The sequence below is a fragment of the Triticum dicoccoides genome, chromosome 4B (assembly GCF_002162155.2).
Source record: "Triticum dicoccoides isolate Atlit2015 ecotype Zavitan chromosome 4B, WEW_v2.0, whole genome shotgun sequence".
NCBI classification, from domain to species: domain Eukaryota; kingdom Viridiplantae; phylum Streptophyta; class Magnoliopsida; order Poales; family Poaceae; genus Triticum; species Triticum dicoccoides.
Window position 1 is genome coordinate 94,251,742 of NC_041387.1, and position 19,134 is coordinate 94,270,875.

At 48.2% G+C, this 19,134-nt stretch overlaps 1 non-coding gene across 1 annotated transcript; it reads left to right on the forward strand.

Moving 5' to 3' along the window:
• Positions 1-615: 615 nt before the first annotated feature.
• Positions 616-719, forward strand: LOC119296451. The gene has a single exon (XR_005145217.1). It is a non-coding gene; the product is annotated as a small nucleolar RNA R71 (small nucleolar RNA).
• The last annotated feature ends 18,415 nt before the right edge of the window (positions 720-19,134 follow it).

Genomic DNA, 19,134 nt, shown 5'->3' on the forward strand with positions numbered 1-19,134 from the left:
TTTAGTCGGCAGGCCAGAGAGGCATCTCACCAAGATTGATCGTAAAACAGACCAAGAATAGTCCACCTTGGTCTTACAACCTCTCTATTGTTGCTGGTCAAAGTAATGGTCATCCATGTGACTCCAGATAGGCTAGCTCGCCAATAATCACGCAAGTAGCTAGTCCCCGAAGACAACCACTGCATGCATGTGGCCCAAACATATGTATGGATCAGGTGTGTTTTTAGTACACAATGGAACAACTTTGATGTGGCACCGTGATTTTGAACTAGAAATCCCCGCACTGAGTGAGGGTTAGGTAGATGATGCATATGTATGTTACACCACACTTAAAGCCGATGGCGGGGTGATCAGTTGTAATATAGCGGGGTTTTTACGCCCCAAACTACGAGTGTCGTGTTCTGAGGTGTAGTGATTTGTTGCAAGCAAACCAATGAATCAGACGTGGGCTTCTTATTGTACCACTGAAGTTGGTGGAAAGCTATGCTCTCAATCAGTAGAAAAGCTTCATCATGTGTCTTGTTTGTAATAGCTCCACCCGCTGCCATATCGACATAAGCTCGAGTGTTCGAAGTCAATCCTCTATAGAATATCTGCAGCTCTAACCATCTCTCGAGCCCGTGGTTAGGACATCTCCTGAATAAAACCTTGTATCTCTCCCAAGCATCATACAAGCTCTCGCCTTCACGCTGAACGAAGCTGAGGATCTCATCTCGAATTGCGGACTGCTTGTGTAGTGGGAAATATTTATCCAAGAAAGCTTGTGATATCTCGTTCCAACTGAATGATCTTGATGGCAAGGATCGATACCAAGCACGAGCATCACCCCGGAGAGAGAATGAGAACAGCATGCACTTGATAGCATCTTGAGGAACTCCATGGTACTTGACTGTACCTGAATACTCCATGACTCGGTATAAGTGCTCATAGGGATCCTCAGTGAGCAGACCTCCAAACTGTTGTTGTTGAACCAAAGCAATAAGACCAGGCTTTGGCTCAAAATTTTCTGCCTCAAAAGACGGCCAAAGTGGCCCTGTGAAATAGCATTGGCTGCTTGGCATCCAAACATCACGAAGCATCGCCATATCTCCACCAAGTGTAACTATGAATCAACCTGCAAATAGATCAGATTTCCTACGCACACTCATAAATAGTAAATACTAGTTAGAATGTTAGTATCCTAATAAGCCGAAGCAACAACAAGGAAAAAAATATAAAAGAAACACAGAAAAAGAAATACACGATGAATTAAACACGAAACTAAAATAAACCTAGTCTATAGCTAACATAATCGCTCGACACTAGTCCCCGGCAACGGCGCCAAAATGATCAGTTGTAATATAGCGGGGTTTTACGCCCCAAACTACGAGTGTCGTGTTCTCCTCAGGGACTAGGCAAATCAATGAACGTGCTTGGCTAAAGCTAGGTAACACAATTCAGATTATGAATGCAAGAAAATAAACCTACACTAAACAAGGTTGTACCCAAAGATCGTCACCAAAGAAAATGCAAAAAGGGCAAAGGAAGGTTCAGATTTTCTTCACTGTCTTTTTGGTATTTTTATTATACTAGAAGAATTAAAATACACACCAAGAAGATGCAACACATGAACACATATAACCATCTAACATGTAAGAAGAAGGAAGAAACAAGATTAAAAGACACAATATAGATGGTTTACACCACAAACACACATGAATTTATATAGCACATGTACTAGACTCATATCACACAAGCCAAATCACCTTAACATATATCAGTACAACAATAACTAAAAGATTGAACCATCTAACAAGATATATATCACAGGTTATATATATTGAATATAGACACCACCGAATCACAAAGTTTCAGACATTATAGACTGAATATTGAGCAATATTACAAATCTCAAGTTCACTGAAATCACATTCAACACAAAGATCACAAGTAATCTGAATTATTACAGCAAACTAACTGACATACAGACAAAAATAGTACTAATACAGAACAAAATAAAGTTGAGAGAGCTTCAGGAAGGGTGTAGCAGCAAGCAAATGGAGAAGAGGACAGCATCAATTTTGGTGAGAAGAAGGAAGATGCAGCAGGGGGCGTGGATTTTAGCAAAGAGCAGTAGCAGCAGGAGGTTCAGGTTCAGACTTTGAAGAGGAACAGCAGGGACGCGAGGTGCAGGGAGCAACGGGACAAGGGGAGAAGAAGCAGCAGTAGGGATGGGGAAGAGGAGCAGCGGCAGAAGGCAGGGTCGCGCGGGTACCCAGACACCCGTCTGGTCGGGCGCGCGAGGTGCAGCGGTGGAGTGATGGCGCGATGGTGGAGATGGTGGCGCTGGTGGAGATGGTGGCGCTGGGTGGATGGGCTACGGAGGCACAGGTGTGATGTGCGGCTGGTGGTGGAAGGTGCTGGTGGCGCGTGGTGCAGGCGTGGGGAGGAGCTGATGGCGCACCACCACGCCGGCCTGGCCGTGGCGGCGGCCGGAGGTGGAGAAGAAAGGGGTCGGGGGAGAGAGATGAGATGCCAGGCCAGATGGGGATCGGCTGCGCTAGGGATTTTTGATCCCCTCCTCTGTTCTGTCTTTTTTTTACTTTGGCCCTCCTCCTTTCTTCTTTCTTCCCAAGAAGACCCTCCTCTTCTTTTAGTTTGCTCCCCTACATTACTTCTTTCCTTCACGCTCAAGCCTTGACGTATTTCTTTCATGCCCTTCTCTCTTCTCGTTAGCCACATAGTAGAAGTCTTGATGATTATAGTGCCTTTGCGCACTTTTCTGCAAAATAAACAATTCACTAGTCAACATTCTCTTTTATGATTATCATTCGAATATTCAACAAGTCATAGCAAGAATGGATGGATATATCTCAATAAAAGGTGAATTTGTGTGCCCAAATAGTATATAAGAAATGTGCTTATCACGGGGATTGATGCATGCATGCGTGCATAGTATATGCGCTCAGACTTTAATTAGGTCTGAATCTCACCATGACCTATACTACGATAACATGAACCAAATGAAGAATCCGCCATGGTAACCTATCTTGTTGTCAGTCAAGGTGATCATGGATGTCCACACGGGCCCATGAATATATAAGCTTATCGCCGATAACCACGCGAGGGAGTGTACCGTTCAAAGACAACCACTACATGCATATGTATGGAGGTGATGCGTGCATGCATGTTTGAATACCATTTCACAACATTGATGTGGCGCATGCGTCGAAAATCATACACTCTCCCCACACAGAGCGAGATCGGTTCATGACCTGTCATTGTACTAGCCACTTCGACTTGATGGGAGGGATTCATGCGTACACATGCATGCATGTGTGCTCATATATACACACACACACACACACACACACACACATATATATATATATACCATATTTACAAGCAAAAAAAATAACCCCCTCCTAAGTTAAATTAACCACTCTTGTTGTCAGGCAAAAAATAGTGATGGACCAAGCGGGCCCACAAATGGAAAGCATCGATATCACTAATAACCACTTAAGTGGGTGCGAGAGGACAACCACCATCGCTTTGCAAGTGGGCCAAACATATGTTGAATATAATACCTAAAATGCACAACTTTGATGTGCCACACATGCCTCAAAAACCATAAACCATGCACCCACACAGAGCGAGGTTCATGAAGCGTACTACATATGATGGTCCCCTTACCCTTCTTCGATGCATACTATATGCTCCTACCGTAATACAACCCAAAAAGAATCCTCATCGATGGTGAAATTAATTAACCTCTCCGGATGTAGGTCAAAGTGATGCACATGCATCGACGATGGCCTCGTGGGCTGATGTCTATTACACAACCTTCTTCTTGTAGACGTTTGGGCCTACAAGTGCAAAGGTTTGTAGGACAGTAGCAAATTTCCCTCAAGTCGATGACCTTAGACTTATCAATCCGTGGGAGGCGTAGGATTAAGATGGTCTCTCTCAAACAACCCTGCAACCAAATAAAAAATAGTCTCTTGTGTCCCCAACACACCCAATACAATGGTAAATTGCATAGGTGCACTAGTTCGGCGAAGAGATGGTGATACGAGTGCAATATGGATGGTAGATATAGGTTTTTGTAATCTTAAAATATAAAAACAGCAAGGTAACAAGCGATAAAAGTGAGCGAAAACGGTATTGCAATGCTTCAAAACAAGGCCTAGGGTTCATACTTTCACTAGTGCAAGTTCTCTCAACAAAAATAACATAATTAGATCATATAACTATCCCTCAACATGCAACAAAGAGTCACTCCAAAGTCACTAATGGCGGAGAACAAACGAAGAGATTATTGTAGGGTACGAAACCACCTCAAAGTTATTCTTTCTGATCAATCCATTGGGCTATTCCTATAAGTGTCACAAACAGCCCTAGAGTTCGTAGTAAAATAACACCTTAAGACACAAATCAACCAAAACCCTAATGTCACCTAGATACTCCAACGTCACCACAAGTATCCGTGGGTATGATTATACGATATGCATCACACAATCTCAGATTCATCTATTCAACCAACACAAAGAACTTAAAGAGTGCCCCAAAGTTTCTACCAGAGAGTCAAGACGAAAACGTGTGCCAACCCCTATGCATAGATTCCCAAGGTCATGGAACCCGCAAGTTGATCACCAAAACATACATCAAGTGGATCAATAGAATACCCCATTGTCACCACGGGTATCCCACGCAAGACATACATCAAGTGTTCTCAAATCCTTAAAGACTCAATCCGATAAGACAACTTCAAAGGGAAAAATCAATCCATTACAAGAGAATAGAGGGGGAGAAGCATCATAAGATCCAACTATAATAGCAAAGCTTGATGTACATCTACGGATACATACCCTCAGCCCCGTGGGTGAACTACTCCCTCCTCGTCATGGAGAGCACCAGGATGATGAAGATGGCCACCGGTGATGGATTCCCCCTCTAGCAGGGTGCCAAAACAGGGTCCTGATTGGTTTTTGGTGGCTACAGAGGCTTTGCGGTGGCGGAACTTCTGATCTAGGTTATTTTCTGGGGTTTTCTCTATTTATAGGAGGGTTTGGCGTTGAGAAAAAGTTAGGAGGACCCACGGGGTGTCCACGAGGCACAGGGGCGTGCCCCAGGGGGTGGGCATGCCCTCCACCCTCGTGGGCCCCTCGTTCCTCCTCTCTGGTAACTCTTTGTTCCAATATTTTTTATATTTTCCAGAAAAAATCTCCATTGATTTCCAGTGCATTCCGAGAACTTTTATTTCTGCACAAAAACACCACCATGATAGTTCTGCTGAAAACAATGTCACTCCGGGTTTAGTTCTAACCAAATCATACCAAAATCATGTAGAAATATTGTAAACATGGCATGAATACATCAAAAATTATAGATACGTTGGAGACGTATCATGGGCCCACAGATGGAAGCGTCACACGTGAGTGTCCTAGCTAGGATAACCAATGCCTACATGCATGTGGCGCAAAGAGGTGTTGTGTGATGTTTGAATAGCCATTTTCACAATTTTGATGTGGCACGTGCCTTGGAAACCGAAAAGTCCCGACACTGAATGAGGTGTACTTGTTCATGGACGCGTATGTATAGTATATATATATATATATATATATATTTATTTATTTATATATATTTATATATATACTACCACCTCTTCTACGCGTACTATATACCACCATAACACAAACAAAAAAGACTCTACCTTGCTGGTCAAATTAACCTCACTACTGGCTATTTTCGTCAAAGTGATGGACGACGACCTCGCGGGCCCATAGAAAGTGTCATATGCGAGTATTGAGTGTGGTGTAGGACAACCATTGACTGCATGTGGCCAAAACATGTATTTATGAAAGGGTTGTGTAATGTTTTAAATTACGAATTCACGAATCTGATGTGGCACTAGCATGCCTAACAAAACAGCCAACCCACACGGTGGCTCACAACTTGCAGTGTACTACGAGCCACTCACCACCCCCAGACGCACACACCCACACACACACCACGAATCCACCGCAACTACGATGCATGTTAAATTAATTATCCCGCGGTGAACATATATATGTTACCAAAGGAGGGACGTTTTAATTTCAAAAAAAATCTGAGATCATTAAGACGTTTTAGTACATTAATTGATTGATTTTCTACGGGTATAATGTGCAAAAATCAAATTCGAGCTACATGCACACGTGATAGTGCACCTAAATGGATTGCAAAAACACATGTGTCTCACTGGGTGCATGTTTACTCCCCATGCAACAAATTTCAAACAATGAGAATCTTGATTTTTAAATTCTAATACATCCAAAACTTATTTGAAGTTCATGAAACTTATCGTGTTGTCATATGGACACCAATACAAAGTTGCATTGTACTTTTTTGGGTCAAATTTGAGACTAGTTTTGATGTAATCTTTATCTAATTAGAAACGGGAGATTATTAATAATTGGGAACCAATACCCCAAATGGACTATTTATTCGAACCGTGAGCATTAGACCAACGAATGGATACGTGCCATGCTTCGGTTAAGAAAAAAATAAAGTGGTATAATTAATCATCCAAATAGAAAAACAATATATGTGCCGCCAGGTGACCCGTGTACCGTGCGAGCATGCATGAGTTGACAGGATGCATGCGAGCATTCCGCCGTGCAGGAAGACCGGGAGGCGTGCGTGCAGGTGTGTGAATTGACAGAGGCGTGCTTGCTGCGCAGTGTCATCGGGAGGCGTGCGAGTAGCTGTATGAAATGATGGTAGGCATGTGGGTAGTCTATGCACAGGCTCACAGGGAGGCGAGCCAGCGGTTTGATCACCGCCCGTCTCTCTCCCACTACTCCATATTAATGGTGCGCCCGAGCGGCCGCACTCCCCATCCTCGCCACACACACAATCCCCTCTTTCCGCTTGCATCCTCGACGCCGCTCTCAGTCATCAAAGCCGTCAGTGTATGAGGATGTCGCCGAAGCGCTCCACCGGAGGGAGTGGCGACGCCGGGGCTGCTAAAGCACCAGAGCACGGCGTGGAGATGGAGACAGAGGTTGCCGTCACCGCCGGAGAGTTATCACTGCAACCTGACTTCATCGACGGTGTCGAGCTTCCACAGCCAAAGGGGGACTTCCGCATCGACTCCAACAACCACTCCGACGACAACTCCGACAACCACTCCGGCGACGACTCCGACGATGACGGACAACTGGTTAGTCATCTATACCCATTTATGTGTTAAATATATCCTAGGGTTTCTCTGGTTACTCCTACCTCCCCATTTTTGGAATAGAAATCCTATGGTTATGTTCTCCCAATCCATGAAATCTGAGTAATTTTTGTCAGATCCGTGTAGTGTATTGATTGTTTGAATGGTACAAGTGATAAGTGATTAGTTGTTTCATCTGTGGAAATGATTTCTGCTAGTAATCTGATAGGGTTAGTGTTCGTGCTAATAATTCCTAGCTAGGACTTGACAATTGATTTTGAATGACCTACATATGTTTTTGCCATTATTATTTTCAAGATTGGTCTGTACATAGACGAATGTGCGTAAAAATCGAACCATAATCTCTGGATATGTATAAATAAATAGCCATAAATTCCTAATCCTACTTCACAGCATGTAATCATTGATTTGATGCCAATTTTTGGCAACTGCCAAATGTTCGCTAGAGATTAGTTTGTAACCATTAATTTGATGCCACATTTTTTTTACTATTTGTATAGGTGCTGTCTGACGATGTGGACAGCGAGGATGAAGATGTCCATAGGCGGTACAAGAGGCAAATCCTGAGGGAGCTTTATGCGGGAATGCATAACATGCGTATTAGGACCGGGGACGGCGACTATCGATGCCCATTTTGCAACCACAAGCTTCACACGCATATCAAAGTGTTCTGGTGCATGCAAGAGGACGGGGCGTTGGCTCCTTCAAGCAGAAGTATGTTCACTGGGTGGAGCACGGTGCGTATGCCAAGTACCTAGAGAAGCTTCAGGATGGTGCCAGCTTGTGAGATGAGATGTGGGATCGAACTATGCACGCGTGAGCATTCTTAATGACGGTTGAACTATGCTTGTGTACATGTACACGTATTATCTATGTTTGCGTATGTTTAATCTACGTTTACTTATGTCTAACTATGGGATATGGATGCAATCAGTTCGGTTGATGGAATCTACCTCCGTCCTCATTTATTGGTCCCCTTTGTAATTTGTGTTAAATGTTGACCAAAGATTTAACTGACAAAATGTTAGTGTAGGTCAGCAAAAATTATATCGTTAGATGCGTATTTGAACATAGTATTCAATGATATGATTTTTGGTGACATGCATAAACATTTCTTAGTCAAATATTTGGTCGAAATTTGGTACAAATTACAGAGGGGACCAATAAACTAGGGCGGAGGTAGTACGTCAATCACACACGGTTCCCAAAATTGGAACCGTGTGCAATGACTTTTATTTTGCCTGTTGCTTCAATCACACACGATTCCCAAAATTAGAACCGTGTGCAATGACTTTCGTTTTGCTTGTTGCGTCAATCACACATGGTTGGCTCCAGCAAACCGTTTCCTACGAAATTCTTTGTGGGACAGAAAACTCTCACCACCCAATTCAAAAAAGAAAAAAGAAAACCCTCGACATTCCCACGTCACAAAACCCTCACCCCCGCCCGCCACCCCATGCCTCCGGTCCCCATTCACACCCGCACAAGCTCCTCCGCGTCTATGCATGGCACTGCCTATCAGGTGGTAACCACTTAGCTCGACGCCTGCCACCACCGCCACGCTGCCGGCAAATGCCACCGCATTTTGCCACTTCCGCTTGCTGCCGCCTATTGCCATCGACTTTCTCGATGCTGCTCGCGATCAACCCAGCTCCGCTCGGTTGGGGAATCTGCTGTACTGATGATTTTTTTCTCATGGACTACAAGGTAACTAATTTAATGAGATATTATCTCATCTCTCATCCCAGTTCATCTGCCTCCTTTAATCACCCAGCGGAAATGGCCGTGAATTCAATTTTATTCGAGCTAATTTGAGGGTTTTCTTTCATTCATAGAGTGTACAGTGCACCGACACATCAGGACCTTGCGACATCCGCTAGAGATTCCATCTCACTGTACCAGATGACTTGAGCATCTCCACTGTATGGTCAATCTCACTCTAAATCGGTTGGCATGGCCTACTTTCCTGAAAACATTCTAAATATTGCTACATTTGAATAAAAGGTGCCACATGCACCATATACGTCAAAGGGGATTCCCCCGTCTTCTTTCTATATTAGGCAAATTAATGATGTATTGTTTTTTCGATTTCTCTCATATTTCCATGACATCATATTTACCCTATCTGTTTAATTATAGATTTTTGTCCTTCCATTTCAACTGATGTACAGTTCTTTCAATTTGGGCCCATATTTGCATGTTACCATATTTTCTTTAACAGTCCTACCATTTTCTGCAGCGCATCCCTTGCTATGAAACAGATTATGTAGTGCACAATGTTTCCCTTTACATAGATCAAGGCTGCACGGATGTCATACTGCACACAAACCATGGATTTATAATCGTTGCTACTGTAAGACTTGATGGACATGGTGACTCCTATTTTTGGGCTAGCTTTTGGAAAGAAATTTCTAAGTTTTATATATTGAAAGCTGGCACTAAAATTGGACTGCACATAAAAGGGCCTGGTCATGAGATATATGCTAACTTCCCCGACAAAATCATCCATCTTGAGTTTGTTCGATGTAAGTTTTCTTTTCAACTATCTGCATGTTGACTTACCCAGCAATGTTAAATGAACTGTGTAGTATTTAAGCAACCAATTGTTATTCCCTTTTCTTACTATATTCCTACCTAAGAACTTCTAGTTACCAATACACTTTTATATTGCCCTGTTTTAACTAAATATTCCATGTACTCTCATTTCTATCAGAAAGCGCTGCTGACAAGGATACTTCGGAGGTGGAGAACGGGGCTGCCAACAAGCGGAGGCGGGGTGAGCTAGAACCGCAAGCGACTCCAGCAGGCATAGACTTAGCCTCCCCGATGATATGTTGACCGTCATCATCTCCCTCCTCCCAATCAAATGTGGGGCACGGACAACCGTCCTTTCTCGATGGTGGTGACCCCTATGGAACTTCACCCCTCTCTACCTCATCGACACCCACGAGGTCTGCCATAGTTATCGCAAAAGCTTGGATGCATTCTCCAAGATCCTCGGCAGTCACCCTGGCCCAACAAGAGGCCTTAGAATGGGGAAGTTCTGTTCCAACGGCAAGGACCGAGCCAAGCTTGATGACTGGTTCGGATCCCCCACCCTAAGATCGAGGAGCTCACTTTTGATGATGGGCATATGCGCTCGCTACCAACGTCCGTGCTCCGCCTCACACCCACGCTGCGCGTCGCCAAGTTCAGGAACTGCCATCCCCCCTTAATGACGCGCCCGCTCTTATTCTACCACGACTGAAGCACCTCGAGCTCGTCGACGTATGCCTCTCAAATGGTGACATGGAGCGCCTTCGCCGTGGCTTTACTGCATTCGAGTACATTCCACATCACCTCCATGACTCTCCGGACTATTAATGGGTGTTGCTGGTTCGGCAGGAAGACATCACAAGATGTGTACCACGTGGACACGCCCGCAGTTGAGAGATTACTTTTACTTGATCAAGTAGGTCTGAGGGAGTCCTGGACTAGGGGGTGTCCGGATAGCCGAACTATCATCATCGGCCGGACTCCAAGACTATGAAGATACAAGATTGAAGACTTCGTCCCGTGTCCGGATGGGACTTTCCTTGGCGTGGAAGGCAAGCTTGGCAATACGGATATGTAGATCTCCTACCATTGTAACCGACTCTGTGTAACCCTAGCCCTCTCCGGTGTCTATATAAACCGGATGGCTTTAGTCCATAGGACAAACAACAATCATACCATAGGCTAGCTTCTAGGGTTTAGCCTCCTTGATCTCGTGGTAGATCTACTCTTGTAATACCCACATCATCAATATCAATCAAGCAGGACATAGGGTTTTACCTCCATCAAGAGGGACCGAACCTGGGTAAAACATCGTGTCCCTTGACTCCTGTTACCATCCGCCTAGATGCACAGTTCGGGACCCCCTACCCGAGATCTGCCGGTTTTGACACCAACATTGGTGCTTTCATTGAGAGTTCCTCTGTGTCGTCACTGATAGGCTCGATGTCTTCTTCGATCATCAACAACGACGCAGTCCAGGGTGAGACTTTTCTCCCCAGACAGATCTTCGTATTCGGCGGCTTTGCACTGCGGGCCAATTCGCTTGGCCATCTGGAGCAGATCAAAAGCTATGCCCCTGGCCGTCAGGTCAGATTTGGAAGTTTGAACTTCACGGCTGACATCCGCGGGGACTTGATCTTCGATGGATTTGAGCCACAGCCGAGCGTGCCGCACTGTCGCGATGGGCATGATTTAGCTCTACAGCCGGACAGTGCCCTGGTGGCCGCACACGAGTCCGTTCCGATCCTCAATTCGGAGCCGGCTGCGCAGATCGAGGACGGGTGGCTAGACACCGCCTCGGGGGCTGCAACCTCTACGGCGATGGAGCCGAAAACTGACCTTGTCCCTCATGAAGCTCGTGACTCCGAGGTGTCGGACTCCTCGCCGGACTCCGAACCTCCCGCGCCCCCTCCAATTGAATCCGATTGGGCGCCGATCATGGAGTTCACCACTGCGGACATCTTTCAACACTCACCTTTCGGTGACATCTTGAGTTCGCTAAAGTATCTCTCGTTATCAGGAGAGCCCTGGCCGGACTGCGGTCAGGACGGTTGGGATGCGGACGACGAAGAAATTCAAAGCCCACCCACCACCCACTTAGTAGCCACTGTCGACGATCTAACCAACATGCTAGACTTCGACTCTGAAGACATCGACGGTATGGACGATGATGCCGGAAACGACCAAGAACCAGCGCCTACTGGGCACTGGAAAGCCACCTCATCATATGACATATACATGGTGGATATCCCAAAGGATGGGAATGGCGAAGGAACAGCGGAGGATGACCCCTCCAAGAAACAGCCCAAGCGCCGGCGTCAACGGCGCCGCTCTAAATCCCGCCACAGCAAGAATGGAGATTCCGACACCGGAGATAATAACACCCCAGATAGTGCCGAAGACAACCCCCTCCAGCAAGATTCAGCACAAGAGGACGGAGACGCCAGCCCTCATGAGAGAACGGCAGACGAAGAGGTAGAGGATTACATGCCTCCCTCCGGAGACGAGGCAAGCCTCGACGACGACGAATTCGTCGTGCCTGAGGATCCCGTCAAACAAGAGCGTTTTAAACACAGGCTTATGGCCACGGCAAACAGCCTCAAGAAAAAGCAGCAGCAGCTTAGAGCTGATCAAGATCTGCTAGCCGATAGATGGACTGAAGTCCTTGCGGCCGAAGAGCATGAGCTCGAACGCCCCTCCAAAAGCTACCCTAAACGCAAGTTGCTCCCCCGATTAGAGGAGGAGGCATATGAACCTACATCACCAGCAGACAATATGGCTGACCGACCACCCCGTGGCCGCGATAGAGAGGCCTCTAGGCCTCCACTAGAACCATACCCCGGCAGCGCTCGAGAAACACAAGGCCACAGGGGAACGCTCTGGACTTGCGAGATATATTGGAGGGTAAGGCAAGACAATCAATATCGATATATGGATTGCGTGGGCGCCCCATGATACGTGACGACAACCGTTGGGCCGGACACAGTAAGTCCGACCGGGCCGAACACAGTAGACAAAGCTCTCTTGAACTTCGTCGTGATATCGCCCAATACAGAGGCGCCGCACACCCACTATGCTTCACAGATGAAGTAATGGGTCATCAAATCCCCGAAGGGTTTAAACCTGTGAACATTGAATCTTATGATGGCACAACAGACCCCGCGGTTTGGATCGAGGACTATCTCCTTCATATCCACATGGCCCGCGGTAATGATCTCCACGCCATCACATACCTCCCACTCAAGCTTAAAGGACCAGCCCAGCATTGGCTTAACAGCTTGCTAGCAGAGTCAATTGGGAGTTGGGAAGACCTGGAAGCCACATTCCTCGATAACTTACAAGGCACGTATGTGCGACCACCAAACGCTGACGACCTAAGCCATATAATTCAGCAGCCAGACGAATCGGCCAGACAATTCTGGACACGGTTCCTAACTAAGAAAAATCAAATCATCGACTGTCCGGATGCGGAGGCCCTCGCGGCCTTCAAACATAACATCCACGACGAGTGGCTTGCCCGGCACCTAGGACAAGAAAAGCCTAAATCCATGGCAGCCCTCACATCACTCATGACCCGCTTCTGCGTGGGTGAGGACAGCTGGCTAGCCCGCAGCAACAACCTCAGCAAAAATTCTGGCAGTCCGGATATCAAGGACCATAATGGCAGGTCAAGTCGCAACAAAAACAAACGCCGCTTTAACGGCGATAATAGTGAGGATACGGCAGTCAATGCCGGATTCAGAGGCTCCAAACCCGGTCAGCGGAAAAAGCCATTCAAAAGAACTACTCCGGGTCCGTCCAATTTGGACCGAATACTCGACCGCTCGTGCCAGATACACGGCACCCCCAAAAAGCCAGCTAACCACACCAACAGGGACTGTTGGGTATTTAAGCAGGCAGGCAAGTTAATTGCCGAAAACAACGACAAGGGGCTGCATAGCGATGACGAGGAAGAGATCCGACCGCCGAAAAATAGAGGACAGAAGGGTTTCCCCCCACAAGTACGGACGGTGAACATGATATACGCAACCCACATACCCAAAAGGGAGCGGAAGCGTGCACTCAGGGATGTATACGCGATGGAGCCAGTTACCCCGAAGTTCAACCCATGGTCTTCCTGCCCGATCACTTTTGATCGAAGGGACCACCCCACCAGCATCCGCCACGCGGATTCGCCGCATTGGTTTTAGACCCAATCGTCGATGGATTTCACCTCACCAGAGTCCTGATGGACGGCGGTAGCATCCTGAACCTGCTTTATCAGGATATAGTGCGCAAAATGGGCATAGACCCCTCAAGGATTAAACCTACAAAGACGACCTTTAAAGGCGTCATACCAAGTGTAGAGGCCAATTGTACAGGCTCAGTTACACTAGAAGTGGTCTTCGGATCCCCGAATAACTTCCGAAGCGAGGAGTTAATCTTCGACATAGTTCCATTCCGCAGCGGCTATCATGCTCTGCTCGGATGTACCGCATTTGCAAAGTTCAACGCGGTGCCGCACTACGCATACCTCAAGCTCAAGATGCCAGGCCCTCGAGGAGTCATCACGGTCAACGGAAACACTGAACGCTCTCTCTGAACGGAGGAACATACAGCGGCTCTCGCGGTAGAAGTATAGTGCAGCCTCTTAAGGCAATTCTCGAGTCCGGCCGCTAAGCAACCGGACACGGCTAAACGCGCCCAGAGTAACCTACAATAAGACCACCTGGCACATTCCGAGCACGCGTAGCAATGCGGCCCCAACCCCAGCCCCTGCAAAATTTCAAGACAGGTCCTTCACATACATCATTACGCTCTGGAGATACCATGGGCATAGGGAGAGGGGCACGACCACGATAGGCCCAGAATGCGGCTTAACCACACCAGGGGCTCTCAAGTGTGTCGTTCTTTTTTTCTCTCTCTTCTTTTTTTACCCACAGGACTCCGTTCATCAAAGGCCCTGTCCGGTAGTAGACCTGCCGAACTCACGATGCAACAGCCAGGGAAGGAGAAAGGCTACGACGAATATCCAGGTGGTCTCCATTACGAGCATTAAATCTGTTTAATACATCATTCCGCAGCCTACCCCTGGAGGGGGACATGTTTAATAGTCCCATCCCTTGCTTATCGCACCATTTGTATCGTTCTGCATTCATAGCAGTATTTCTTGAATAAACAATGCAGCACCTTTTTGCTTATAATTGCATTCCTTTCTTATACATATATGACATGTTGCATCCGTACACTTTGGTACGGCTAAATACACCAGGGGCTTATGCTTCCCGCATCATGGTGTGATAAGTCCGAACACTTTCACAAGTGTGGCACCCCGAACTTATAGCATTATATGCATCGGCTCCGAATCATGTCTTGGGTCAATAGATGGGTTTGCCCGGCTCCCATGTTTGGGTACCTTATGTTCCGTTGTATCGGCTAAGGTAGCACTGGGAGACCCACTGCGATTGCGCCCCAGTTGAGCTGGGCGAGCGCATCAGTGGAGAAAGCTAAAACTGACTGTCATGATGAGGCGAGAGCGGGTCGCTGTTCGAGAGGTTTTTTCGAGTCCCTAAAGACTTATGCCGCTTAGAGCGAGGAACCGTCTTTGTCCGGCCCAGGCGTGGATAGCGCCCCAAATTCGGCCTTCTGAACACTAGGGGCTTCACCGAAATTTAAATTTATAGAATTCTATGGCTAAGTGAGAGTGTTCAAGCATTATAAGTCCGGTTGCCTTGTTCGTTGTGTTGAGCGCCTCCCTAGATGGACCCAAAAATGGGAACAAGAGTGCTCAAATTTATCCCGAACACCCCAGCACTCGTGGCATGGGGGCTGAAGCCGACGACTTGCCATCTCTCAGATTTGATAAACGGCCGCATAGAAGGTAATATTTTAAATTAACAAGCACTGCTTAGCGCATATGAACAAAGTTTTCAGCGCACAAGATAACAAAATGCGAGTCTACTCAAATATTACATCTTTGGAGCACTCTTATAATACATCTTAGGCGTGCGATACTCCTTGCCCGGCGGTGGCGTGTCCGTCACAAGCTTCTCAGCATCCATCTTGCCCCATTGCACCTTTGTGCGGGCAAGGGCCCGACGGGCACCTTCAATGCAGGCGGAGTGCTTGATGACTTCAACCCATGGACACGCATTCACCAGCCGCCGCACCAGACCGAAGTAGCTCCCAGGCATGGCCTCCTTAGGCCACAGCTGAACTATGAGGCCCTTCATGGCCTGTTCGGCCACCTTGTGGAGCTCGACCAGCTGCTTCAGCTGGTCGCTAAGGGGCACCGGATGTCCGGCCTCAGCATACTGAGACCAGAAGACCTTCTCTGTCGAGCTCCCCTCCTCGGCCCTATAGAAAGCGGCAGCATCGGACACGCTGCGGGGAAGATCTGCGAACGCTCCTGGAGAGCTCCGAATTCGGGTAAGTGATAGGTAATTCACACTCACATGCTTACTTTGCATGAAAAATTCCTTACCCGCTGCTATTTTCTTCAACGCCTCGATTTCCTGGAGGGCCTTGTAGGCTTCGGCCTTAGTGGCTTTGGCACTCTCAAGAGCCGTTGCAAGCTCGGACTCTCGAGTCTTCGAGTCACGCTCCAAACTCTCATGTTTTTCCACGAGAGCCTGGAGCTCTTGCTGTACCTCCACCACCCGCGCCTCCTGCTTCTCTCGCTCGGTGCACTCCACGGCCGCATTACGTTCGGCCGCGGACACCGCCTCCTTCAGGGTCGCCACCTCGTTCGTGGCCCCTGCAATACCCACATTATCCTTGTCATCCTTCTTGCAACCAAATCCTTTTCTGTAAGGTACAATTTTAATAAGGTGTTACTCACCTTCCTTATCCTCGAGCTACTTCTTGGCACGGCCGAGCTCGTTCTCGGACCGCTCGAGGCTTTGCTTCAAAGTATTGACCTTCGTAGTCAGGGCGGCAGAGGTCAGCAGCACATCCTACAATCCCATATTGACATACTTTTTTTATGACTCCTGCGTATATCTTTTTAGATCCTTAGTCTGCCTTTTCTTTCCGAATACCGAACCGAGCATCAGGGGCTACTATCTATGCGGTACTATTTTACATATATCAAAATTCTTACCTCAAAGCCTGTCAGAAGGCTGCTGCAGGCTTCGGTCAGCCCACTCTTGGTGAGCTGAACCTTCTGAATCACCGCACTCATGACAGTGCGGTGTTCCTCTTTGATGGAGGCGCCGTTGAGCGCCTCCAGCAAGCTATCTGGCGCCTCCGGTTGGACGGAGGTTGCCGGCGTCACGGTCTTTCCCTTCTTATGCAGGGGCCGCCCGCCGGACTCCAGAGCCATTACAGGTTCCGGGGCGGAGTCCGGTGCAAAGTCCGAGAGGTTGCCCTGCGGCACCTCCGGGGCCTCCTCCTCCTGGTGGGTCCGTTCCCGGGATCCCACCTCAGCATCGTCCGCATCACGGGGGGTGGAGGCGGTCGGAAGAGAATCCATATCCGACGCACCCAAGGACCCGCTCGACGAAGCGGGAAGATCATCCTTGTGCGGACTGCAGGGTAGTATGCGGCATTAGAAAGACACCATGTGGCGAAAGGAAAAACCATGAAGTTATTCGGGAGTCCGGATACTTACGATCTCGCCAGATGCTTGTCCCTTGGAGGCCAATCCTCGTCGTCGTCGCCGGCGCTGGCGGAGCAATCCGGGGGAAGAGTCCTTCCCTTCTTGGACCCTTAGGCCTCCCTCGTTGGGGAGGCCTTCCTTTTCTTCCCTCCCCCCGCTGGGGGAGAGGCCTCCTTCTTCTCCTCCTTGCCTTTGTGGGAGGAGTCTGCCTCAGAGTCATCATCCGATGACACCTGAGAACGGGAACTCTTTCGAGTGCCCGTGGCCTTCTTCTTGGCCTTCTTCTCCGGCACCACGTGAGGTGCCGGAGCCAGCAGCCCCGTTAAGCGGGCGCCCGCTGGGTCTTTTGGCAATGGGGCCGGACAGATAATCTATTCGGCCTTCTTCAGCCAGTCCTATCAAAGGAGGGGTTTAGATCCCGCATAGAGTCAAACTATGGAAAACAAGTCTCCCGTAAAGGGCAAAATCGCTTACCTCGTTAGCCGGACGCTGCGAGCTGAATCCGCGATCTTCGGTAGCGGATGCGAGAGCCTCGGCGCCCTTAAACAGCACCCTCCAGGCCTCTTCGTACGTAGTGTCGAAGAGCCCGCTCAAAGTCTGGTGCTGTGCCGGATCGAACTCCCACATATTGAAGTCCCGTTGTTGGCACGGGAGAATCCGGCGGATGAGCATGACCTGGACTACGTTGACAAGCTTGAGCTTCTTGTTCACTAGCTTTTGGATGTAGGCTTGAAGTCCGGTCAGCTCCTCCGGATCACCCCATGTCCGACCACTCTCCTTCCACGAGGTGAGCCGTATGGGGATGCCAGAGCTGAATTCGGGGGCCGCTGCCCATTCAGGGTCACGCGGCTCGGTGATGTAGAACCACCCCGATTTCCACCATTAATGGTTTCCACGAAGGTGCCCTCGAGCCAAGTAACGTTGGGCATCTTGCCCACCATGGCGCCTCCGCACTCCGCTTGGCTGCCCTTCACAACCTTCGGCTTGACACTGAAGGTCTTGAGCCACAAGCCGAAGTGGGGCTGGATGCAGAGGAAGGCCTCACACACGACGATAAATGCCAAGATATTGAGGATGAAATTCGGGGCCAGATCATGGAAATCCAGGCCGTAGTAGAACATGAGCCCCCGGACAAAGGGATGGAGTGGGAAGCCCAGTCCGCAGAGGAAATGGGAAAGAAATACTACCCTCTCATGGGGCCTGGGGGTGGGGATGAGCTCCCCCTCGTCGGGGAGCCGGTGCACGATGTCGCTAGACAGATATTCGGCGCTGCGCAGCTTCTGGATGTGCCCCTCCGTAATGGAGGAGGCCATCCACTTCCCTCCCGCACCGGACATAGTTGGAGAAGGTTGAGGTGAGATATGCGGACTTGGGCGCTGGAGCTCGAGTTCGCGGAGATGGATAAGCAAAGGAGGAAGAAGACGTAGGTAAAAGGGTTGGATCTTTATCCCCTTATATGGCAGACGAAAACATGCGTCCCCACCGGCCTGATAAAACTCGCTTATCTCCCAAGCGCCGCAATCAATGGCGCGGTTGGGTTACCCACGTCCGTATTGATGGGAATCCCGGAATAAGGGGAACACGATCTCTGCTTCGACAAGACGTGCCAAGGAAACCGCTTCGCTAAATATGCTGAGGTGGTACAATAAAAACAATTCGAGTAAAGGCTTGGTAGTGGTGTGACGTCACGCCACAAAATACGTCAGCAGATTGAACTTGTGTAAATATTATTCTCTCTACGGTGGTATGTGGAATTTATTTTGCAGAGCCGGACACTATACTGGTGTTCACAATCTTCTATAAATTATTCGGAGAAGGA